Below are 25,296 nucleotides of genomic sequence, written 5' to 3'. Positions count from 1 at the left end.
TATCCTGGCTCTTGACTCTCATGCTCATCTTGAGAACCTTCGGAACAGGGGTAGACCCTCTGCCCCTTGGTTCAGCAAAGAGCTGAAACCCCTAAAACATGAATGTAAACGGGCTGAGAGGAAATGGAGGCATGGCTACCAGGATGTGGACAAGCTGTCCTGGAGGCAAAAAATTGCGGAATATAGGAAGGGTATTAACGGGTCTAAAGCTAACCATTTTACCACCTTAATACTTAATGCCCCCAATAGCACTAGAAGCACTTTTAACATTCTTAACAGCCTGACTAATCCAGACTGTGTTAAGAGTGTGATTTCTCCCTCTCAAAGTTTCTGCGATGATCTTGCCAGGTTTTTCTATGATAAAGTCAATGGCATCATCATGGACTTGGGCGGTGATCCCCATTTCCCGGCCGGGACGACTATGCCTGCCTTGGAGGATAGTCGCACGGTGACTGCTGATGCAGTGTTGGAGGGGGCTGCCTTGGCCTCTCTTTCCGAGTTTTCACCACTGGAACCTGAGGAATTCTGTAGGATAGCCGAGGGTATTGCCTCTGGATCTCCTTTGGACCCACTGCCTTGTAAGATCTGGAAGGAATTTGGAGCAGTACTGTTCCCATTGCTTCGTCTGATTTGTAATCGGTCTCTTACTGAGGGGGTGGTGCCGTTTCAGTGGAAGCAGGCATTGGTGACACCCTTGCTTAAAAAGCCCTCCCTCGATCCGGAGTGTCCTAAAAATTTTAGACCTATCTCTCTCCTACCCTTTCCCACTAAAATAGTGGAACGGGTGGTGAGTAGCATGCTGTCTAAATATCTAGAACAAGCTAAGCTCCTGGAGGTGGAACAATTCGGGTTTAGACCGGCCCATGGCACTGAAACGGCTCTGGTTACCGTGATGGATGAACTTCGGAGGCGGGGAGACTGGGGGCAGACAGCCTTACTGATTCTGCTTGACCTGTCTGCTGCCTTCGATATGGTTAACCATGGAATCCTGTTGAGACGACCTAAGGAGGTGGGAGTGAAGGGCTGTGCCTTGAGGTGGTTTCAATCGTTCCTGTCAGGCAGGCAGCAGGCGGTCTCCCTCTTCTCTTTTCAATCTGATTTTACTAGTGTCTCACATGGTGTTCCACAGGGCTCGGCCATCAGCCCCATTTTGTTTAATATCTACCTGAAACCCCTGATGAATGTCATTAAGCGTCATAATATTGAGATTGTTAACTACGCCAATGACACTCAATTAATTCTTTCTTTGGAGGGTGCTCAGTCAACCTCCCTTGATGAGTTTCACAGCTGCATGCGAGATACTACGCTGTGGCTGAGAGACCACTCGCTCCAATTCAATGCGTCTAAGACTGAGTTGCTCTATTGTTCCCCGGAAAGGATCCCCTCCGGGTTGCCCAGTAATTTTTGGCCCTCTGATCCCTCCTACCTGGTTCAGCCTGTGAAGTCAGTCCGCAACTTAGGGGTGACATTTGACTGTAATCTCACCTTGGAGGCGCATGTGACGAAAGTAGTAGGTTGCTGTCTGGCTATTATCCGCTCTCTTTGGAAGATCCTACCTCTGCTGCCCCCTCTGGCGCGCTCTTTGATAGTTCGGAGCACGGTACTTAGCAGAGTTGATTACTGCAATGCCCTCCTCCTTGAGTCACCAACGTTTTTACTTGCTAGGATGCAGAGGTTACAGTCAACTGCAGCCAAACTAGCACTAGGCTGGTCTCGACGGTCCCCTGCCTCCTTGGCCTTGGCGGAGTTGCACTGGCTGCCAGTGAAACAAAGAATCCAATTTAAATCACTCTTCCTGGTATTTAAGGCCTTGCATTGAATGGGTTCTATCTCCTTGCAACGCAAATTTAAGTGGTATGTTCCTGCTAGAATATTACGCTCCTCTGGGTCAAAATTGATAAAAATCCCTAGATTTAAAAAAGTTAGAGCTGGTGGTAGATCCTTTGAGGTCGCAGCTGCGAAGTTCTGGAACATCCTTCCTTTTGAGCTGAGACAAATTAGTGAGCTCTTGCCATTTAGAAGGAAGTTGAAAACATGGTTATTTCCTAAGATCTAGGATCTCAGTAGGTTTCTGAAGGAGGTGGGCCAGGTCAATTCACTTTTAGCGCCAGGATGCCTGTTAGGTGATAGTGCGCTCTAGAAATGGAATAAATAAATACTTGGCTCTTATATTTCCCTGAATATCAGCAGACTAGATCGTATTATGGAGGCCGTGACGCGGAGTTGGCCTTAAGCAACTGCCTTAAATATGGATTTGGAGAAGGCTTTTGATTTCTCGGGCTGTGAATACTTATTTAGTGCTATGGCTAGAGTTGGTTTTGGGGCCGCACTATCCGGCTCGTTTGGTTGCTATACTCTGAACCCTCTATTAGGATCAGAATCAGACATGGGTGCTTCATACCAGATGTGCTGCCGATTGGTAGGGGTGCCAGGCAGGGATGCCCCTCATTTGCCCCTCTTAATTCCGTTAGAGATAGAGCCCATAGCGGTCCATGCACGTTTATGAAGCGAGACCTGGTGCATCCCTGTACTGGACAGGACTCACTCTACCTCAATTTATGCCGACCACATGCTGTTATATATTAAAGATCTCTCTGGGGATAACTCTATTGTCTCCCAGCCTTTGTCTACCTTTGGGACATTTTCAGGTACCTTACTGAGTTGGAATAATTTGTGCCCATTCTCCCTCACCCCACGGTTGCTTGGGACTCAGGGGGATGCTGTTGAGGTGGTGAAGCCTTGTCCTTCCGATACCTAGAGATTTGGATTTTTCATGTAGAGCAGGACCTTCTCAATAGTAACCTTACAACAGCAGTAGAGTCCTTCTGATCACAGGTTACATTTTGGGGGTTGCTTTTCGTCCGCATGCTAGGCCAAATCATTGTCTCTTAAGATACTGATGCTTCCACAACTTTTGTATTACTTTGATAACCTCCTACTTGCGCTCTTCTGGAGTTCTTTGAGAGATCTTGATGGCTCTGCGGCAAACTCATATGGCAAAGTTCTCATCACTGGGTGGCCCTGTCCAAGATAAAGCTGCCCCAGGATTTTTGGTGCCTTGGAGCCACCAACTTATAGTTGTATCATCTTGCAGGTCAGTTCCAGTGACCACCCAATGCATAGCTGGGTCTTTTCTGGACGATACTAGCCCCCTGAGCTCCTTTTGACCAAGGAGATTGTCTTGACCCTGTTAATACCTGAAGTACACCGCCGAACTGACCTCCGCCTTTTACAGGTAGCGCTGAAGTGTCTCCTGAGGAGATTTCGGGCTACAAGGTGTTTCTCCCCTTAGGCTCTTGCATTACCATGTCTTGGGCCCTCCTGGGGGTGAGTACACTTGACTAACTGACAATTGCGATATTGGGAGCAGGAGAGTCACTACCTTGGGGGGCCGTTACGTTTTTTTTTTTTAAACTTATCTTTATATTGGATTTTAGCCATACATTAACAACTTGGAACATTTGCACTGCTGTACATTTCAGAACATTAGCAAGCCCTTGCCCCGCCTCCCCGATCTCAACTTTGTTCCCTTGCTCATTGTTTGTTTCTGTATGATTTCCCCTTGGCTGTCCTGCTTCTTCACTCGATGGTGCCAAGTCTCCATCAATCAGGCCCCATAAGAATTCAAGCCTTTCCAGATTTTATCCCAATTCCGTGGACAGCCTCTGCCCTCATACATTACCTTTTCAGCTAACATGCACCAGTCCATGTCTTACTCCCATGTCCCAAGGTCTGGGGTCTGTCCAGCACCCCATGCAGTCGCTATATTTCTTCTTTCCACTTTCAGGCCCAATGGCATCTATGTCTGCTTTTGCCTAATGACCACTGCCTCTCCCCAGATATTAAGAACATTGTTTGGCTGAGACCATCACACCCCCTCCTTTTATCTCCCCCAAGCATTCCACCACTGCAGACCAGTATTCTTGTATTGCTGGGCACTGCCACAAGATGTGAAAGGAGCCCGTTTGCCCACAGCTGCAGAGACGGTGTGTGTTTCCCGCCTTCCCCATCTTTACCATTGTCTTTCAGGCATAGCAGGAGCATGAGAATCCTTAACTGGACTGGACCAGACGGAAGCCAGATCATATGGCCACCCCCTTGGGGGCTGTGAGGGTTTCCTCCCACTCCCTGTCATCCAGACCGCCCACCTCTCGATTCCATTGTTCTCTCAGATGTTGCAGGGCATCGGGTGAGTGGTTCAGTAGTTTTTATACATCAATGAGGTAGCCTTCTGGGGTCTCCCAATAATCTATCCTCGAGCCGGGAGAATTCTACCAGATCAGTACCCCTTGGTAGCACTGTTGCGAGCGCAGGTCAGAGTTGTATATATCTGTACGTTTCCGCAGGTGCTAGTTGGAATTCTCTTTGTAAGTCTGGTAAGGGGGTGATAACACCCTGTGCCCATATATCTCCTACTGTGGAGATTTCAGTGAGGTCCCATTTGTCTAACCCCAGATGCTTCCTCAGTATATCCAGAATCTTCTCATCCCAAAGCAGAGTTGCCTGTGTAATCAAGTGTGTGACTGTTTTACAGAGAATTATTACAGTTTTTGCGGAGCAGGGCCATCCTACCACCATATAGGGCATTCGGGTATCCAGTCAGTGGCAACACATATCTGTCCATACTGGACGCTGATTCCGTCTGTGGCAGGAAAACCCAGTTATTAATATTGCTTAATTGTGCCACCCAATAATATTTTTGAACACCCAGCAATGAGACATCCCCGCAGTGCCATCCTCTCATAAAATTGGATAGTGCTATTCGTGCTGGGCACCCATCCATAACAGTGATCAGACCTCCCACCGCAATCCTTTTGAAGTAAGATTCGGCGACCTTACATAGGGTGTTCTGAAGTGCATTAAAAAAGCGAGGCAGTGACATCATTTTGAATAGTGCTGCCCGCCCTAGTACAGAGAGCGGAAAAGCCCTTCAGGGTTGTATATCTTGTTGCAATCGTATCTAGTACCATGGCCAGGTTGATTTTAAAGAAGAGTTCAGTCTCTTGTGTAATGTATATTCTCATGCAACAGAAGTCCGTCCACGACTCAGTCGCTGTATAGTCCCGGGGAAGCAGCGGGTCCCAACCCTTAAGCAGATTTTCGACTGACTTGTGCCAGTTAATCGTGTAACCCGAGTATTTGGTGAAATTCATGATAATTTGCAATAATCAAGCCATCATTAACTCCTGGTCAGTCCCGCAGAGCAGCACGTCGTCCACATATAATAATATTTTGTCTTCCCACTGTCCTCTGCCCCGCCTTCCATTGCAGTCCGCTGACCAGAAGATCCTGGCTCATCCAGGCCGCCAAGGGTTCCAGGGCCAAAGCATAAAACAGTGGAGACAGGGAGCAACACTGCTGGTATCCTCAGGAGTATCCGCCATTCCCCTTCATGTTCGCCATCGGCACCCGTTTACAAGAAACAAACCCATTGAATGAAGTAGGGGCCGAATCCTAACCTTGTCAGTACCTAAAAGATATAGGCCCATTCTACTGTAGCAAATGCCATTTTGGCATTTGAGGACATCACCAGGGCCTACAACTACACAAGTTTAGTAGCACAGAGAGTTCAGGAAATCTATAGAAATATTTTCCTTACAAATCACAAGGTGCATACATTATTAGGAACAGAACATGTAACAGCAAAACATTTCTAATAGTCATATGATGAACAGATTTCTTTCACATTCAGATTGTTTTTCATCATCTTTATTCATAAAGTGCTCAAGTGTTCCAATAAAATAAGATGTTCAAGATGTAAACAACCTATGCGTTTTGTCCCTATTCAAATGGGACTTCAAGCCGACACTCACTAATACATCAGGTTCTATCTTCAAACCCTACGTTGTATGTTTGACACTCTTTGTCAGCTGTTACATCCTCAAGTAACTCCTCTGTTAGTTCAATGTCTATTAAGCCTGCAAGCAGCGCAGCCAATTTCATTTGCGGTTTCTTGTTCCCTCCCGTGCTCTCTATATACTCCCCTACTCAGGCAATTTCAGGTTAGGTTTCTTTCATAAGGAAGTCCTCTCCCATCAGGCCTCAATCCTATTGGCCAATCCTGCGTATTTCTACGCTCAAAGAAGTGTGTGGTGCCTCCTTTTCCTCGTACAAACCAGCCGATTAAAGTATCACGGAACCGCAAGCTTCTTTGAGCGCAGAAGGCTAGCTTGGTTGCAAGCATTTTGTACAGCTCAGTTGGGACTTCGTTGGGGCCCATTTTTTTCCCATAGTGAAGCGCCCTCGCCGCCACCTGCAGTTCCTCTTCTGCAATATTCTCCTCCAAGAATTCTCAATCCGCTTTGCTAGTCTTGGTAGGCATATGTCCTGGAAGGAAGCCCAGGCGTCATTGGCCATCATAGTCACTGCTGAGGAGTATATTTAAGCATAGTACTCTGCGAATGCTTCTGCTATACAGCTTCTGTCCCTGAAGAGTTCCCCATCCCCAATCTTGATCTCTAGAACCCAGCTTTGGGATTGATCTCTCTTATCAAGCCTCACCAAGAGGTTTGCCCGTTTTATTACCTAAGGCATAGAGTCGATATCTTGTGGTGCGGTGTAGCGCCTAAGCGACCTCTGTGGCTATGTTCCTATATTTCCTTTATTTAAGGGCTAAACTGTGTCACTCTTCTGGCATATTGTCTGTCGCAAGGATACTCCCATGTGCGAGTATGTCCTCATCGAGTTAATCAAGCTTGGCCTTTTTGTACCCCGATATAAGGGATATTTCCAAGCCTCTGACCACTGTTTTGTATATCTCGCATAGAGTTTGCGCTGAGTCTACCAATGGTAGGTTCTCTTTAAAGTATTGGTCACTGCTGTCACTAAGAACCTCTTGTATAATGCACTGCTTCAAAACTAGGGATTGTTTGGTCGGGGCACCCCAGAGTCATCAAGGCTAGAAGTGAACACCGCCCACACCTGGAAGTGATCCGAGCTCAGCCTCACTAAGTGCGGGACATCGGAGTAATGATGTACTTGCTGGTGGTGAGTGAGACTGTAGTCCATGTGGAAAAGGCTCCCATGTGCACCCAAATGAAAAGTGTAGTGTAGTTCCCCTGGGTTATTTGTTCACCATACATCCACCATACCCAAGGTGGTCAGAAATTCAGTCAGTGGGTTTTGGGTTGGTCCCATGGGTCGGGGGTGTGGGGGGCAGCAGTCTTGTTCTTCACCGACTACTAAGTTAGTCTCCGCCATGAGCAGCATTCCATCAGGCAGTTGTTAGGGCACCCAAGTCAAGGAGTGTGGAGGCCTGTAGATGTGGTGGCACATATATTCAGCATACTGTCTGACCCTTCCGTTGTCCTGATTCTGCTGCATAGCTCCATTATGGGTCTGTCCAAGCATATTGGACCGTGAAAGGGATCGTGTGTTTCAATAGTACCCTGACCCCAATGTATAGCCTACATGTATCACCATTTTGTAACCCCACCTGTTCGAGGCATGTGGGCTGCTGAATTCATATCTGTGCATAGATCGCCGCCTAATGTTGGGTCCGTATGATTGCACGTTGTTGTCCTGGAAGAGTCTTCGAAGTATCACAAGATAGGTGGCTCCTCCCTAGGACTACAGTGCGCATGGGCATCCTCTCCATCCTTAGATTGTTTTTTTCCGCCATTGGGCTCGGATGTATCTTCCTTTACTCGAAGTTCGGAATCGAAACTACTCCTTCTAGAGGCCAAAAGGCCTCCGCTATCGTCGGTATTGTCTCGTATCAAAGCCGACAAACTTCTTTACCAACTTTATACCGCCAGAGAATATCTTCGGCGACGGAGGCGATCTTGTCGAGGCAGACGAATATGAAGAACAGTCGGATCAAGGATCGGAGCACGACTCCGACTACTACATCGACGAGGAAGAAGACATCGTCAAGGTAGGGGACGACGAGCAAGGAATTGGAGCCGTAGAGGACGACTCCGGTGACGAAACGGGCCCAACCGTAACAACGGCGGCCTATACGTCCACCTCCATGGTTCAACAGGCTCAGGTCGAGGCATCGCCACAAGGCCTTAGCCAAGATCTCAAAAGACATTCTACAGCCCTGCAATACAGCCCGGCTAAGAATATTACTAAAGAGCCGTCGAATCAACAAGCTCCAAGATTGGTATCGAAACCAAAGGTGGTTCCGGAGAAACCAAAACTGATTGACTACACGGTCTTTGGACCGCATTACGTCGATCCATCGGAGTCAAGACCGAAGTAGCTTGTAGACAACACCGTCTTCGGGCCTAACTATGTTGAACCATCGGCGTCGACCATAAAAGTCATCGAGCCGAAACGCCGTGCCACGGTACCTGCTCCAAAACAAAAGGGCGTTGAACATAAAACATCGGCGCCAAGTGCTGAAAAACCACACAAGGGACTCGATCCGAAAAAGGTTGTCGACCCAAAACAAAAAGCCGACACACCAATTGCTGTCCAAAAGAAAAGCATCGAGCCGAAGAAAATCGACCCGAAAAAGGGTATCGAAACGACATCAAAAGGCGTCGATCCCAAACCATCGGTGCCAAAATCAGCACAAGTACAAAAAGGAGGTGTCGACGCGAAGAAGACTGTCGAGACACCTTCGGCACCAAAGAAACCGGCACTACAAAAACAAACCGTAGTACCACTGAAAACACTCGGACCGATTAAATTTGGCCTCCCACCTACCTCGAAGCCAAGAACCAGCGTCGAACCAAAGCTAATGAAACAGAAAACTTTGGCAAAACCACAAAAGACTGCTAAACAGGAAGTCTTATATCCAGACCCTGAATCGGTTGAACAATCAAAACTCTATATTGATCCTAACTCTGGCAAACTCACTACCTACAAGAGGAAAATAAGGCCAGAGCCTGAAAGGGACACCTTTACTATTCCTCTTAAAAAGAAAAGGGACTGTTCTACCTCACCTATTCTTTTTGAGCCTATTCAGCCACATAGGCCACATACATATTCCTATACACCCACACACTCAGATGAGGAAGTGGATGAGGACTATGATCAGGAATATAACTATCCAGTGGATGCTGACCCAGAAATTCACACACAGCCATGGGTTGACCCTACGCAACAAGGTGATTCGCAACCCATCCCTGATACACCTGCATACCCTGCTAGGCCTTCTCCTACAGAAGACACAGCTGCTTTTAATTCATTAATAGCAAGAGCAGCAAGCCATCACAATGTGGACATGCATGCAGATCCTGTAGAGGAAGATTTCCTCTTTGACACTTTTGCAACATCAGAAAGGACAGTTAAAACACTGCCCATGTTGAAAGGGGTACTTAAGCATGCGGGGGACATATTTAAGGATACCACTAGTGCCAGGGTCAATAACCCAAGGATAGAAAGGAAATATAGGCCGGCGCCAGTAGACCCCACATACATTAAGGTACAACTGCCTCTAGATTCTTTGGTGGTAGCAAATGCACGTAAACGTGCAAACTCTCAAACAACTGGGGAAGCTGCACCCCCGACAAGGAATCAAAGATTTTTGAGGCCTCAGGGAAACGTGTAGCTGCACAAGCGGCTAACATCTGGAGAATATCAAACACGCAAGCCCTGTTAGCCAGGTATGACAGGGCACACTATGACACATTAGAAATGCTTTTGCAGCATCTACCTGACGCTTACAAAGAACAAGCTGAACAACTAATACAAGAGGGAAAGCTAATCACAAACGCTTCCATTAAATGTGCCTTAGATGTGGCGGATACGGCTGCCAGATCTATTAACACTAGTGTTATGATCAGGAGACATGCGTGGCTACGCATTTCTGGTTTTAAAAACGAGGTTCAGTCTACTTTGTTGAACCAGCCCGTTAATCCTGACTTCTTGTTTGGTCCAGATATGGATACAATACTGGACAAAATTAAAAAAGACACTGAGACGGCGAAGTCAATGGGAGCCCTACAGTCACAACAACATAGAGGCTCCTTTCGTCGCTCAGGATACAGAGGGGCTGCAAGAGGCAACTCATCACAGCAGACCACAAACTATAAAGGTAACACACATTCCACCTATAATAAAAACAATAGAGGTGGATTCCGCGGCAATAATACCAAAGGCAGAGGACAAGGGAACAACACCACCAGATCCTCTGCAAATACAAAGCAGTGACTCCTTAGCGCTACCCCCAGACCACATAAAGCCGGTCGGGGGACGTTTACAACAATTCCTTCCAGTCTGGAAAAATATCACTACAGGCAAATGGGTAAGGCAAATTATCCAACATGGCTATTGCCTAGAGCTCACCTCCGCACCACCCAACATACCTCCAAAACACCGGCCTATGTCCGCAGAACACCTCAACTTATTGCAACAAGAAGTTATCAGCATGCTGCAAAAAGGGGCCATAAAACCAGTACCCTTAGAACACCAAGGTACAGGAGTATATTCGCTATACTTGCTCATCCCCAAAAAGGACGGGTCTCTCAGACCAATATTGGACCTCAGGCCCCTAAATCAATACATCTTATCAGAGCATTTTCATATGCTCACTCTACAACAAGTGTTACCACTGTTGCGGCAAGGAGACTTCCTCGCAACCTTGGACCTCAAAGACGCATATTTCCATATCCCGATACATCCTGCTCACAGGAAGTATCTCCGGTTTACACTACTAAAGCAACATTACCAATTCAAAGTACTTCCATTTGGTGTAACAACAGCTCCAAGAGTGTTCACAAAATGCCTAGCGACAGTGGCTGCACATTTAAGAAGACAACATATCCACGTCTATCCCTACCTGGACGACTGGCTAATACAAGCAAAGTCAGCCCAGCAGTGTGCCAGCCACATGTCAAAAACAATTCACCTACTGCACAGCCTAGGCTTCACCCTAAACTACCAAAAATCTCACCTTCAGCCATCCCATGTACAGCAGTACCTGGGAGCAACGATCAATACTCTCACAGCCAAAGCATACCCAAACGCTGCAAGAATAAACAGTATGCAGCTACTAATCCAAAAGTTCCAGTTCCAGTCCCAACACTCGCTCTCTGCCCGAGTGTTTATGCAACTCATAGTCATGATGGCCTCATGCATCTTCATAGTCCCTCACGCCTGACTACACATGCGCCCGCTGCAAGAGTGCTTAGCACGGCAGTGGAATCAGGCTCAAGGACAATTGAAAGACCTAGTGTTGGTGACCAGTCGGGCATACATCTCTCTGCATTGGTGGAATCCACAAAACCTTTGCAAGGGCCGACTGTTCCAGGAGCCTGTACCACAAATAGTGTTGACAACGGACGCATCTCTCATAGGATGGGGAGCCCATGTCCTTCAGTACACAGTGCAGGGCCTGTGGACAGCACAACAAAAGAAAATGCACATCAACTTGCTAGAAATGATGGCAATATTTCTGGCAATGAAGGTGTTCATAGTACATTTATGCAACAAAGCTGTGTTGATCCGGACGGACAACATGACAGCAATGTACTACATACAAAAGCAGGGAGGAACATACTCACCACAGCTATCACATCTAGCACAAAGCATGTGGAAGTGGGCCATCCAAAGAAGCATTTTTCTCATGGCGGAACACCTCCCAGGCAAAGACAACCAAGTAGCGGATCTGCTCAGCAGACACAGCCAACAGCTGCACGAGTGGGAGATTCATCCCACAGTGCTCCAGCCATACTTTCAACAGTGGGGACAACCACAGATAGACCTGTTCGTCACAAAAGAAAACGCTAAATGCCAGTACTTTGCCGCCAGGTTTCCACATCCGCAGTCGCAGGGCAATGCGATATGGATGAACTGGTCAGGCAGATTTGCGTACGCTTTTCCCCCAGCACCTTTAATACCGCTAGTGGCACGCAAACTATGCCAGCATTCACTGACACTAATCCTGGTTGCTCCAACATGGGCGAGGCAACCATGGTACACAACGTTCCTAGAACTTTTCGTGGTGCCTCATCAAAGACTGCGGCTAACACCCACTCTACTCACTCAGAGCCATGGAGACATACAGCACCCAGATCCGCAACAACTGAACCTTGCAATCTAGCTCCTGAAGTCTTAGAGTTTGGGTACCTAAACGTACCTCCTGACTGTATGAACATTATCAAGGAGGCAAGAAAACCTACAACCAGAGCTTGTTACGCTGCAAAGTGGAAGCGTTTTGTCATTTACTGCAATTCCAATGACATAAACCCACTAGATGCTTCAAAGCAAAATATCATTTGCTATCTTTTGCACCTACATCGTTGCAATCTAGCTTATTCATCTATAAGAATACACTTAGCTGCCATTGCAGCTTATCTTCAGAACAGACAGCACCTTTCGCTATTCAGAGTACCTGCGATTAAGGCATTCATGGAGGGACTCAAACGAATAATCCCCCCAAAACACCCACCTTCACCTGTCTGGAACCTTAACATCGTTTTAACCAGGCTAATGGGACCACCATTTGAACCATTGCATTCCTGCAAATTACAATTTTTAACATGGAAAGTGGCATTCCTAGTGGCAATTACTTCACTTCGACGAGTTAGTGAGCTACAAGCCCTAACTATTCAAGAGCCATTCATCCAAATGCATGCCGATAAGATAGTTCTTAGAACAAACCCTAAGTTCATGCCCAAGGTGGTATCCCAGTTTCATATCAATCAAACAATAGAACTACCAGTGTTCTTTCCAAATCCACAGTCAGTACCTGAAAGGGCTCTACACACACTAGATGTCAAAAGAGCACTTCTCTACTACATTGATAGAACTAAGGATTTTCGAAAAACCAAACAGTTGTTTGTTGCCTTCTCACCAAGGGCAACCCCATTTCAAAATCTGGGTTAGCCAGATGGATAGTTAAGTGCATCCAAATATGTTATCTCAAAGCAAAACGCACTTTAACAGTTGCCCCAAGGGTGCATTCTACACGCAAACTTGGGGCATCCATGGCTTTCCTAGGAAATATTCCTCTAGAGGAAATATGTAGAGCAGCCACATGGTCTACCATACATACATTCACAAAACACTATTGTGTAGATGTACATTCCAAACAGCAGGCAGCTGTAGGACAGGCTGTTCTAAAAACTCTTTTTCAGACTGCTGCAGCTGGCACAGGTAGCCACCGCTAAGGGAGGAACTGCTATACATTCTATGCACAGATATGAATTCAGCAGCCCACATGCCTCGAACGGAATATGCTACTTACCAGTATGCATCTGTTCTTGGCATGTAGGGCTGCTGACATTCATATCGCCCACCCTCCTCCCCGGGGCCTGTCGCAGCTGTAGCATTCTTTATCTATTTCTTACTTTCTTGCATGGACACCCTTTACTGTACCATACTCCATCTCTGCCACAATGGCAAAAAACAATCTAAGGATGGAGAGGATGCCCATGCGCACTGTAGTCCTAGGGAGGAGCCACCTATCTCGTGATACTTCGAAGACTCTTCCAGGACAACAACGTGCAATCATCCGGACCCAACACTAGGCGGCGATCTATGCACAGATATGAATGTCAGCAGCCCTACATGCCAAGAACAGATGCATACTGGTAAGTAGCATATTCCATTAAGGGCTCGGTAGTTGTTGCCCATCATAAACGTCTCCTGTAACAGCACTATATCCGGAGAGTGTCTCCTAAGCTACTGCAGTACCACTCCCATCTTAATGTTGTACCTGAGCCCATTGAAATTCCAGGACATTATCCTCTAGCATTCTAGATCTATAGTTTTCTGGATCAGGGTCGCTGAGGGTCTACTCATTTCTAACCCCAGTCGCCTTTTTCCCTCAGGTAGGCCTAGCAGGCGACTCTTCCAATGTGAATCAACCTCCTTCTGCTGCCCTGCATCCCTGCACAGCGAACTTAGAACTGACCACCTCCCAATATTGCAGAGTGCCTGTCGCCCGACAATAATAGAAAACAGTGGGTCAGTTGGCCCAACATTTCATCCTCCTCCCTCCACCCAGTTCCCCCAATGTCTTACTGTAAATTGCTATCCCTCTCATTGGTGACTCAGATTCAAGGTCTCATGGTACCTTGTCGCAAGCCCCCAGCCACAGGCCTGTGTCTCCAAAAATTAGCTCAAGGGCTTGCACCCTCCGGTGTGGACTTAACTGTGGGGAGGGCAAACTACTGCTGCCCTATAGATGTTGGGTGCCGGCCACCACTGCTCAATGCTAGTGCATTGAGCAGTGGTGGCCTTGATTTTCTGCCATCATCACCTCATTATGCCTTGCCCATGGGCCTCGTGGACCACTTTTGCCACCAGATGTCCTTCGATTCAAGCTTCCTGTCCTACCAGGTTTTTTCTCCTTCCCTCTAAGCAGTCATTTTGGCACACGTGTGACGGCTAGTATAGTACGGTTAGGGAAAGCATGGCCAGTACTTTCGGTTCACCAGGGTTCTCACAAAGCTCCTTTCCTAAACAGACATGCCACAGCTGAGGCACAATCCTGTGTTGGGATGCGGCCTCCACAACTGTGAGTCTGGGCATGTTAACTCTCAGCTGTTTGGTGTGTTTAGAGCTCACACTATTGCATATGTGTGTTTGTGGTTTGTTTTCTGCAGGGTGTGAGGGAAACTTACACGTAAACTCAGGAATGTACTTGTGTTGCCTGGATCACATAAGCCTTCGCTGCCACAGTGAGTGCCATACCAGTGCTCAGTGAAAAAAGCTTGCACATTAGTGTCAAACAGTTTTAAAAAAACGTAATTACTATTCTGAACCAAAACGACTGGCTTTGTCAACACTTGTTAAAAGTTTTGTTGCTACACAGTGGCCCAGAGAAAGGGAGCCTAGTGCACAAAACATATCACTAGGTAGAATGCAATGTCTTCATCAAATGTGGCCTAGCTGTCAGAGTAGCCTTTAAAATGATGGGTGTGGGCAAGTTTGCAAGAAGGAGAGGATCTCGCAGTGCTGATACAGGGGCTAAAAATAGGCCTTCGTTGCTGCATTGACCTGTGGCTTCTCATGATAAACTAGAGCCTACAATCTGATTCATCCTTTTCCTTCTTTATTTCAGTAGTATGGTAGAGTGTTGACCGTTCGGCCTCTGCCCTCTACATAGTGCAGTTTGCAAAAAACACAGTTGATGGACAGAATGTAGAACAATGTCATACATTCACCCCAGTACAAGGATCTGGGCCTAAATCCATCGTTTTTTTGCACTCCACACCGCCCTGGGTTAGACACTGGCTATATGCAAATCAGCTCTGACCCTGTGCCTCATGGGAACAGTCCAGTCCGAACTACCAAGCCATTTCTTTCCCAGACCGGAATCAAGCATCCAAGGACCGGTTTCTGGCTATCAGCCTTCATTCAGCCTGGATAGCTTGACTCCAGTGGTGTGGAGAGCCTGGGACTCACGTCTGAGCATACCCAGCCCACTCGGGGTGAAATTTGCAAAAAACACAGTTGATGTACAGAATGTAGAACAATGTCATACATTCACCCCAGTACAAGGATCTGGGCCTAAATCCATCGTTTGTTTGCACTCCACACCACCCTGGGTTAGACACTGGCTATATGCAAATCAGCTCTGACCCTGTGCCTCATGGGAACAGTCCAGTCCGAACTACCAAGCCATGTCTTTCCCAGACCGGATTCAAGCATCCAAGGACCGGTTTCTGGCAATCAGCCTTCATTCAGCCTGGATAGCTTGACTCCAGTGGTGTGGAGAGCCTGGGACTCACGTCTGAGCATACCCAGCCCACTCGGGGTGAAATTTGCAAAAAACACAGTTGATGGACAGAATGTAGAACAATGTCATACATTCACCCCAGTACAAGGATCTGGGCCTAAATCCATCGTTTTTTTGCACTCCACACCACCCTGGGTTAGACACTGGCTATATGCAAATCAGCTCTGACCCTGTGCCTCATGGGAACAGTCCAGTCCGAACTACCAAGCCATGTCTTTCCCAGACCGGAATCAAGCATCCAAGGACCGGTTTCTGGCTATCAGCCTTCATTCAGCCTGGATAGCTGGACTCCAGTGGTGTGGAGAGCCTGGGACTCACGTCTGAGCATACCCAGCCCACTCGGGGTGAAATTTGCAAAAAACAGTTGATGGACAGAATGTAGAACAATGTCATACATTCACCCCAGTACAAGGATCTGGGCCTAAATCCATCGTTTTTTTGCAATCCACACCACCCTGGGTTAGACACTGGCTATATGCAATGGGAAGCTTGATTCCGGTCCAGGGAAGACATGGCTTGGCAGTTCGGGCTGGACTGTTCCCATGAGGCACAGGGTCAGACTGATTTGCATATGGCCATGTATGAACTGGGTTGGCGGAGTGAGCTAAAGAACGGTGATGGATTAAACCCAGATCAGTTGACTGGGGGTGAGTGTTTGTATTGTCAACACTCCGTCCATCACCACCTTTGGTTTTTCTTTGTACGCCCTAAGTTGGCAAGGTATGCTCAGACGTGAGTCCCTTGCTCACTTTGCCACTGGAGTCAAGCAAGCCTGGCTGAAGACGGCTGTAATGCCAGAAACCGGTCCTGGGATACTTGATTCCGGTCCAAGGAAGACATGGCTTGACAGTTCGGGCTGGACTGTTCCCATGAGGCTCAGGGTCAGACTGATTTGCATATGGCCATGTCTGAACTGGGGTGGCGGAGTGAGCTAAAGAACGGTGATGGATTAAACCCAGATCAGTTGACTGGGGGTGAGTGTTTGTATTGTCAACACTCCGTCCATCACCACCTTTGGTTTTTCTCTACATAGTGCAGGCGCAACATCTTCACATAATAATACAGGGTTTGCGGAACTCATGGCGTGAAAATGCATACAAGTGTGCTGATTCTTGGGCTGGGAGCTTGTTCCGCACTGCAAAATCAGCGCTAACAGCACCACGTGGCCCGCCAGAGGGCGCTGCTCCTTTGTTGCCACTCAAGTAGATTTTCTACTCGAGCAGCAGTTTTTCTCACTCTGAACGGTCGCGGATGCCCGCGACTGCCTGGGTTGAGAAAATCTTTCCGGCTGTCATCCTAGCACCTGAGAATAGTGCTAGTGGATGCCAGTTCTTGCTCGCCAACTTAACGTTGGTGAGCCTCCCGCAAGAAGAAGTACACTCACGTGGCGATTTGTGGGCGTGTTGCCGGAACTCCACAAACTCTGCTGATGGAGCAGAATTTATCACCCACCCCTAATGATGATGTGTTTTTATGCTTTGGGGGGAAGGTGATGAGTGTCTGAGTGCTAGAGTTGCCCAGACCCGCTACGTTCTGATACAGGTAAAGTGGATAAGGGTTGCAGAAAGGATGCTTGGTAGTGGACAGTTAGTGAACGAGTTATGAATGTAGCACTGTACTTCGTATCAATCAGGGGCGGATTAGCACTGCGGGCACTCGGACATGGGCCGAAGGGCCGGTGTCTCAGTGCACTCTGTGGGACGGTTTTTCCCCCTTTCCCAGTCCACAGAGAGCACTGACAGGGAGAGGAAAGCAGCTTCGCTGTGCAGCCAGCCATTCAGCGATGACCAGCTGTGGCCTTCTCCTTGACCCCCTGCCCTGCCAAGCAATCATGCTGATGGTGGGCTGGGGAGGGGTGATTGGGTTCCAGAATCGGCCTCCCAGGGGAACAGGTGTTGCTCAGTCTTATGAGCCATTTTCACCGCAGCCCCCTGGGGCCCATACAGCCCAGAAACAGTGCTTGCAATGACATAGTGGGCGAGGAAGAATGGGTCTCAGTATGGGGGCCAGTGTGATGTGGGGTACTCGCACCATCTTCACCTTAGCCTCCCCCCACCCCTTGGATGGCCCAAAAGCTGTGTTTTTGTTTTAGCCCTCTTCTGCCACACCATTGCCATGAGTCAGTGAAGGGCTGAGTAATTTACAAATAGCTGCGGCCTCACTGTTTTTCAGGCGCTCCTGCGCTGAGGGCTGGGGAATAATTTTTCAAGAGAGAGGGGCCACACTGTGTTAAGGTGCACGTGCGCTGGAGGGCTGGAGAATAATTTTTTAAGAAAAAGGGGCCTTGCTGTTTTCAGGTGCTCCTGCACTGGAGGGCTGTGGAATCATTTTTTAACCTCTTCCATGCTCATGACGAGCTGAGCTTGTCATGAGCCACGGCGCTCCGGTGCTCATCTCGAGCTCAGCTCGTCATGAGCCGTGGAACGCTCGCATGCGGGGATAATTCCCCTGCTGTGCTGAGCGTTCCACGGCAGGTAATGCACCTGTGACGAGCTGAGCTCTTCATGAGCACAGGAGCGCCGTGCCTCATGACGAGCTCAGCTCGTCATGAGCATGCGGCGCTGTGCGCGCCCCCCCAGCACAACGGGAAAATAACCCCCGCAGCGAAGGGGTTAAGAGAAATGGGCCTTGCTGTTTTTCAGATGCTCCTGCGCTGGAGGGCTGGAAATAATTTGGTAATAGAAAGGGGCCCAACTGTTTTTCAGGTGCTTAGCTTGTAGGACATTGTCACCTTGGCCCCGTGTCCTTCCCCAGAACAATATCCTCCCACTTACATTCCTTGTGTGTTTCATGAAAGGGCACGCCCGTGAATATGGGCCCACCCGCAAATGTGAGCCACTCCCCACAAATGTGGGCCAGGACCCAGGAATGTGGGCCACGCCCCGCAAATGTGGGCCACTTTTTTCGTCAGTGCCCGGGCCAAATTGTGATACCAATCCGACCCTGGTGGCAATTAATCTTATCCAAATCTGATGTGTCTGTTGCTTTATCCTGTCATGTAGTAGTGCTCCCTTCCCTTTGTACGCATAAAGTTGGGGGCCTCGGCAGTCTTTTTATATTGCGACTCCTTGCACAGGTGGCCTGCAGTGAAGGATGGCTAGTGGACAAACTGAGAGTTCCTCCCTTTGGTGGTCCAGGGCCACAGAAAGTGATTAGCGCTCCGTGAGGTTAGTGTTAATGTAATCCATTTTCAAAGTTCCATGGCAAAATGAAGCTGGAGGCCAATAGAGCGGAGCAAAGTGACCTCTGTGACCCCCCACTCTGAATGTTATCAGGAACACGCGCAGCTGATAAGAAGCAACTGTCAGCCTCTTGGATGCGATGTTTCAAAAGTTGGAATTAACTTGGGAAGGTCTGTAGAGTCCTACGCCCTTTTAGATCAGGGTATTATCAGCACTGATGTGAACAAGCTGCAGAGGTTAAAGGGCAGCGGGAGAAAGAGGTGAAGGACGGCGCACAAAGAGCCCTGAGATTGAGAGATGTCGCCCGACTCATCCAAGTCTTGCCACCTGGCCATGGTCCTGAAAAGTGTTTATCACCTGTTGTATAGAGGGGCTTTCCCATCCCTGGATGTTTACCCTCCTCCCCTCTCACTGTCTTTGGACAGATGGCGTCTGAACTGGAATAGAATGTGCTCTGGTGTAGGATTGTCCTTATCTTAAATGCCTCTTCCAGAGATGTTTTACTCCCAGGAAAGGCAATTTTTTCAACATCTGATGTCCACCCCCTCTCTAGATGTGGCAAAGGAGAAGAAATAAGTTCAACATTTGGTGTGCCGAATCCCCTGGGGCTGTGACTCCATTTCTGTTTTCGGGGATCAGAGGCTTTGTGGAAGAACGGACACAAGAGGCGGACGTCCGAAATACCAGACAATCCGCGCACACTCCCGTTCCCAGCAGGCTGAAATAGAACGTGTAAAGTAGGACTGCTCTTCTACAAAGATAAAACATTAACAATTAATAGTTTGGTCTCCATAAGCAGACGTTTGTTTACTTCAAAAATGTTTACTGCTCTTGAAAAAAAGGAAAATACCATATTTATCAATAACTGCAGTGTATGCGGGTTTGCTGATTCAGCGGGCGTTTGAGACTGCAACCTACCTTTCCTTTTACTGCCCATCTTAATAACAAAATACAATTAATGTCTCTTTGACAGCTTTATCTGGGAATAGTTAGAGCCTTATCAAATTGTCTCTTTGAAAAAAAAAGTACAGAGGCTTTGAAATAAGTAACTGTTCTTCGTTTCTTTGCCTGTGCAATTTTGTTGTATAGTCAACAGTTAATAAAGATGCATGTAACAAACAACAAATCGATGTAAGGGATCCTTGCTATAATCCAAGCCACTAGTGGTTTCTCTGGGCTGCATTCCAATCCGTAGTTTTTCGCCCGTCGTGTAATTGCAGACCTGGCCTGGCAGGTCGGGCTGGCCTGTTCCTATTCATTCAACACCTTGACTGATTTGCATATGGTAGATCTCTGTCTAGAGTGACTCATTGGGCGAATAATGATGAACTAATATGCAGCTGAGTTATTGAAAGTGGCTGAAATTAACTCAAGCATTATTTTCGCCACTTTGTTGCTTTCAAAACACTTGAGTATCCAGGCACCAGGCAATCCATGTACATTGACATAAAGTTACCCTCAAACAAAAATGTATTAAGATTCTCCCTGAGACATAAAAGATTACTGTGTTTTCCCCTTTGAGCAATCTGCTGTGGGTGGCACAGATAGATTAAAACAAAGGTATCAAAGTCTTAACATGTGGCATTTTTGATCAGCACTTGGCAGCCTGCTATAGCCTGGGATGAAGAGTCCCGAATCTTGGATCTCAAGTTGGCTTAAGAAGATCTTACACTGGCACTGACAAGGATATTACTGCAGTAATTTAGTAAGGAAGTTGTTCAGACCTCGGCCAAGAAAGGTTGTAACTTAGCTCTCTGATGGACATAAACACTTTTTAGCCTAAAAGTTTTACATTGCTATGCAGGCTTATTTTGGCCTAATTAAATTTCCATTGTCCATGTGGGCATTTCAGTTTCCTCAACATGTGCAGTGAACGCACTCACAGTAATTCAATTTTGGTGATGTTTATTGTCAACCAATTGCCCTCATCCAAGTATTAGTATCCACAACCAACTTAGATAAAGTCCACTGTATAATCACCACCAGCAAATTGTCTACTGCATAGAAGTGCAAGCTTACTCCTGTGCCATCTAGATATCATGCAATAGTTTCATATGTACATTAAATAGTACAGGAGAAAGTGATTACTCTTCTGAACATCATAATTGACTGGTGCAGTGAAAGGATGGTTTGACAGTGGAGTAAGAAAGTAGGTACTTTATTCGGTGCAGATCATATGAGTAGCATACGGAGGCTCCTGAAAGTAATGGTTACCAACCGTCACTACTCACTTAAAGATACGCAATCTACTTTCTAAATTCTATATCCTCATCACAAGTTGCCCTGTTTTAGAAACTTGAAGGTGCAATATGACAAACCACAATGAAATCAAGCTAAAGTGTGCCCTTGACTCCAGCTATCATGTTCAATGGATCCAGCAGAATACAATGATCAAAGTCTATCCAGCAAAACACAACGCATAAGGGCATTCATTGCAGTTGGGAGGCCAAGAATTTCCAACAGTGCAACTGACTTCTCATCCACTGTCTTCAACCGACATTCTCGTAGATCAAACAAGCCGTATTCTTCTACAAACCAGGTGAAACCCTGTTTGAAATTCTCCTAAGAGACTATGTTTCAAGAAACATGCATAGTGACGCCTCTCTGTAGAATCTTTGCCAGAAAAGGTGTTCTGGCAAGAGGCCTCTAACTAGCTGGTTTGAGAGGATTCACCTGTGCTTTCAGGGGCTCAGGAATAATTGCAGTTTAAGCATAGAAAGGGATTTTTATGGTTCACAGATGGGTGGAGTGTATGGGTGATGTGGGTTTTTTAGGGTTTATGAATGAGTAGGTTTCAGGAATGGGTGAAGTGTAAGTGTGTTGAGTCGTCTTAGGATTCATGGATGTGCAAAGTTTAGGGCTGGTGAGAGTTTTTAAGGTTCTGTTATGGGTAGCGTCTGGGCTGGTGAAGAGTTTTTAGGGTTCAAGATGGGATGAAGTTTAGGGAAGTGAGGGGTTTTAAGGATTCAGGGATGGGTGGATTTTAGATGTAGAAAGGGTTTTTTGGGTTTAGGGATGAGTAGTTTAGGGTGATGACGTGTTCTTATGGGTCATGGATGTTTGATGTTTTAGGCCAGTGAGTGTTGTTTAGGGTTCAGGGATGGATGGAGTTTGGGCGTACTGAGCTGTTGTAGGGGTATGGAATGGGTGGGGTTTAGGCATAGAAGGGGAGTTTAGGGTTCAGGAATAGGTGGAGTTGGGGGTAGTGAGTGATTTTATGGTTCTGGGTTAGTGGATTTTTGGGGTAGAAAGGGCTTTTAGGCTTTAGAGGCGAGTGTAGTTTACTTGTGTTGAGGGTCTTCAGGGGGCAGGGATTGATTGTGTTTAGTGGTTGTGAGGGGGCAGCGATGGATGGTGTTTATGGGTGGTGATGGGTCAACAAATAAAAAGCATCCAAAGTAATTGTTTGATAATGTAAAAGATATAAATATGAAATCATGTCCCTTGAAGTAAATCACTGAAATAAGTATCTCTGACAAAACTGTTTCTGAAAGTAAGACCTGCAACCATTGCCTTTTCACTTAAAAAATGAAGCATTCAAAAGCCTATTACTGCCAAAAGGTAATTCTGTGAATGGTTTCTATGAAAAAGTAAATGGCATTAATTTTGAACATTTCTATTAAACAGTTTACATGAAATGGTTTCTCAGTAATGGTATTCCATGAAATGGGTTTTCTATGAAATCACATACAACTGTATAGGTAGAGTTTGAAGACTATGCTACATCAGTATTGCTTACATAGTAATAGAACATTGGAATCTTGGGAGCTCCATTGAGAACAATGGAGTGCTCCAGGCTTCTAATGGCCAGTAGTAGCCCGGAACTCCAACATATCAATATTGTCCTGCACAGCTGTTGCTGTGAACGAAGGCTTCATGGAGCCCAAGGGGATTTCAATCCCCCGGACTCTGTGAGGCCTTTGTTTTATTTGTTAGAACATTCTGCCCTCTAGTGATATAATATTCTAATAGCCCTCTGGAGCTGTAATATACCGGCATTAAAGTCCTGCTCTCTTCGGCTTAGGCCTTTTACGCTAGAGCGGGCCTTTAATGTTCAGTATAGTCCGCTATGGTGGGCTGTAGGGCTATATTAGAACACAGGAATGTTCGAAGTTCCATTGAAGACAGTGGAGTTCTCCAGGCTTCTAATGGTTAGTAAAAGCCCGTAGCTCCAACATTCCAATCTTTGTCGTTCACTGGTATTGCTGGGAACAAAGACCTCATGGAGTCCTCCCCTCGGGCTCACTGAAGGCCTTTGTTTTATTTATTAGAACATTGTGCCCTCTAGTGGCGGAATTTTCTACTAACCTTATAGATCGCCATAGCTGGGCTATACCGGCCATTAATGGCCCGCTTCCTTGTTAAAGGCCCTTGCCGGAGCAGGCCTTTATTGGCCAGTATAGCCCGCCACAGCAGGATGTGAGGCTGTATTAGCCTCTTTATCTGCTACCACCCTAATTCCACTTCCTCGTAGCTTTCTAATAATTCTAGTACACTAATTTAAAGCCCTTGTGAGGTCTGAACTTCTCTTTCAAGGGTGCTAAATATTCACAAATATCCTTCAAGCTATTGTAAAATCCAGGCCAGTTCTTGATTGAGAATGGTCTATGTTGTTTTACCTTAATCGTGTGTTGGTGTTCAATGGCTTTGGGGAACAACATATGATACCTCTCTTTGTGTTTCTGTTTAATAAACCTTCAAATGTAAGTTGTTAAGTTCTGTAATACAATTCACAGGAAATAAATGCATGATTAGTCCATAAAACAAAATTTTACCAGGAAATAAGAATTGCATTTGCCCACTCTAAAATGTCTTATTAAAATGTTATCTTCTTTCTTCATCAGTTGTGGTGGAATTACAAGGGGGACAAAAAAATGACCTGTCGCTACTATTCCTCTGAGTTACAGATACCTGAGACATCGGTAACTCTTAGGGGTTGGAAATAATTTGTATTACATGTTTTTGGGGAATAGCATGTGGTAACCTGTCTTTCCGTTCTGATTCCGTTGTATAGCATGCTAGATTTCCTCCTGGAGATGTTGGGTGCTTTCATCAGGAAGTAGTCTCCAAGTGACCAACTTATTTTCTACTTTTGATGGTCTTGGTTGCTCCTGTTACCTGCCCTATTGGGATTATCTGAGCACTCAAAATAAGGCCCATAGCATTCAAGAAGTTGGGTGGTAGCTTTAGGGATACATGAGGAGTTGGCTCAGATGACAATTATGGAGAGAGTTATACTGTTACCCCGTGTACTAAAGCTACATCCTAGTGGCCTACGTGATGTGCTAGTGTTTCTTTGTGCCAACATCATTCATATCACAGTGTGTCTGCTAAGTCTGCACTTGTAGCAGAATTAATCCCAGACCCGGAGGTTAAAGCGTGCTTCACCTGCAGTTCAACCAAATCTTGTCAATTCAGCCTGCCGTGTGCTGTCTTGTAACATGGAGAGTGCACTATTGAGTGCCTGTAGTGCTGCATTCCAAGAGTAATGAAGCAATTCCATCTCTTAGACTCAGTGCCACAATCTCAACACCTCAGAGCACTTACTTTTAATGCCAGAATCTGTTTTCCTCTCTACTAGCACCATCGAACCATATGACTTTCCAGCACTGTAACATTCATTCTTTGAATCTTCAATAGACAGCAGGGCCATTGAATGACTTGTTTCTCCCATCCGTAGGACAGCCATTTCTCATGTGATCTCACACTTCTGAGACACTTGCTTCATACCTCCATGCCCAGTAGCACCCTTTTCAACCATTGGGTCTTTCTTCTGCAGCACACGGCAGCATGACAAGCTTTGGGGATAATGAAAGGTCCCATGCCTTTCACAGTGCATGTCCAGGGTTTATGTTGTAGTGCCATGTTGAATGCATGGGCTCAGCACTGAGGTTGAGGTGCTTCCTGGCTTGACGAGTTCATGATACAAAGTTATTGCTCTTTGTTTTGGGTGGGCCGCCCCATTGATGCGACTTTTAAAAAGAATGCTTTAATTGTAAACACAAGTGCCTATTTAGTGCTTGCCTGGCTATTCTCCATCCCACCAGGTAAGTAGGAGGGCTGTACTCTGGTGCCCGAGTGAACTACAGCCTGCCATTTTTAGAGATTTCCTCCAAGCAGGCACAGCCTTCAGCAGGGCCACTGCCTCAGTAGCTCCACTGAAGAAATTGACGCTTTGCTGTGCAGGGGCCATGATCAGTGCACCTGCACTGAAAAGTTTTTTGTTTTTCACAAAGAAAACAAATTATGTAAGCGGGTATTGTTTATTGGCACACTAGAAACAAATGGCCTTAAGACGAAGGACATTTTCTACTACCCGATGGTTGTCATTTATTCCATTTCCTACTCGAGACCGCCAAACTGTCCCTGGTGGTCAGGAACAGGAACAAACTAAGTAGGATTGTCTGTCGAAATAAGGCAGACCATCGGAGGTACTTCGTCAAGGTATCAGTTGAGCTGGTGGGTAAAGGTTTC

The 25,296-nt window shown here is 46.6% G+C and overlaps 1 protein-coding gene across 2 annotated transcripts in view; it reads left to right on the top strand.

The window, feature by feature from the left end:
• The window catches only part of VPS53 (VPS53 subunit of GARP complex), a 1,098,026-nt gene that overhangs the window by 699,682 nt on the left and 373,048 nt on the right, over window positions 1-25,296 (top strand). The window lies entirely within an intron of this gene.

Source organism: Lissotriton helveticus, chromosome 3_1 (genome assembly GCF_964261635.1).
Source record: "Lissotriton helveticus chromosome 3_1, aLisHel1.1, whole genome shotgun sequence".
In the NCBI taxonomy this organism is placed as follows: domain Eukaryota; kingdom Metazoa; phylum Chordata; class Amphibia; order Caudata; family Salamandridae; genus Lissotriton; species Lissotriton helveticus.
The sequence above is the reverse complement of the archived record's forward strand: the minus strand, read 5'-3'. Positions and strand labels throughout refer to the sequence as shown.